Here is a 1,651-nt window from a genome sequence, read left to right as displayed (position 1 = left end):
ATATTTTCCCCCATCTTTTTTTGATATAATGATTCATTTAACTGTTCATCTTGTACGGGAGGTCAAATTGTGTGGACCGGTTTGGTATAGGCAAATGTACCCATTTGAAAGATTCATGAAGATCTTGAAAGGGTATGTGCGAAATCACAATCGTCTGAAGGGTGTATAGCCGAATGTTATATTGCTGAAGAGGCTGTGGAATTTTGCTCGGATTACATGTCTAGTGTGCATACAATTGGGATCCCATCAAGGTATCAGCAAGTACAACTTACTAGGCCTCTATCTAGCTCAATATTACACTCAACTTGTCATGATGAGTTGCATCAAGCACATCGTTATGTCTTGGAAAATGATGTTGACGTTGATCCTTATATCGAGTAATTCTCTTACTTATTTATATTTATTGCACTGTTCTAACGTTCTACTAATTAACTTATTAGTATTCCATTAGTTAACTTATCCCTAATCTGTTCATTAGGAAGCACATGGAATTTTTGAACTCAAGCTTTCCTCATAAAGCCAAATCCAAAAAGTGACTACAAGATGAGCATAACCGGACGTTTATTGGGTGGTTACGTGATCGTGTGAGAGCAGTTGGCAATTCCAGCTCTCAAATATCAGAAAGATTGAAGTGGATAGCGCGTGGACCTAGCAATCAAGTGTTGAAGTACTCTAGTTATTTGATTGATGGAGTTACGTATCATACAAAAGAGAGCGATGATACACGAGCTGTTCAAAACTCCGGAGTAAGCTTAGTTGCACAGACAATGCAAGTTGCTAGTGCGAAGGACAAAAATCCAATTGTGTCAGACATGACTTTCTATGGAGTTATTCAAGAAATTTGGGAACTCGATTATCACAATTTTCAAGTTCCGATGTTTAAATGTAATTGGGTTGAGAATAATAATGGTATTAAAGTTGATGACCTTGGTTTCACGTTGGTAAACCTCAACAGAATTGGATTTAAATCTGACTTTTTTATCTTAGGGAGTCAAGCAAAGCAGATATTCTACATTGAAGATCCTCAAGATCCTGCCTGGCATGTTGTACTTGCCACTCCTACTAGGGATCACATGGAATACATAAATGGTGATGAGTTGGAAAATGCTACAATCCACTATCCAAGTTTCACAGGAGGGTTTATATCAATGGAATCAATGGACGTTGACGCCATAGATGAAAATGAACCATCATGCGTTCGTGAAGACTGTGATGGGACATGGATTGACAATAATTAAGTGTAATCTATTGTTTAACCTGTGTGTAAATTTTATTTGTTGATCTATTTTGTTAACAAATTTATTCTTATTGTAATATAACTATCATTTGTCTTCATTCTCGCTTTATTTTCTCTATAATTTAAATGCCTAACAGGTTGCTGCCTTTTGCAGGAAATAGGGTTCTCATCAGAATTTGGATGTGGATAATATGGCCGCTAATGCAAAGAGATTACTGAGGATTCAGAAGGCTAAAGAAAGTTCTTCATATTCTGGCACTAACAATAGTTGCGAGGGTCAAACTTCAATGAAATCTACAGAAACGGAGTCAACTAGAACATCGAGGGGGCGTACACATTTGGATAGGCTTGTTAGGCTAAGGGTCCAAGAAATTAAAAAGGATGTTAGCTTCAATAAAATTGGACAGCCAGTTG

This window comes from Zingiber officinale, chromosome 8B (genome assembly GCF_018446385.1).
Source record: "Zingiber officinale cultivar Zhangliang chromosome 8B, Zo_v1.1, whole genome shotgun sequence".
NCBI lineage: Eukaryota > Viridiplantae > Streptophyta > Magnoliopsida > Zingiberales > Zingiberaceae > Zingiber > Zingiber officinale.
This window is presented reverse-complemented; position numbering follows the sequence as displayed.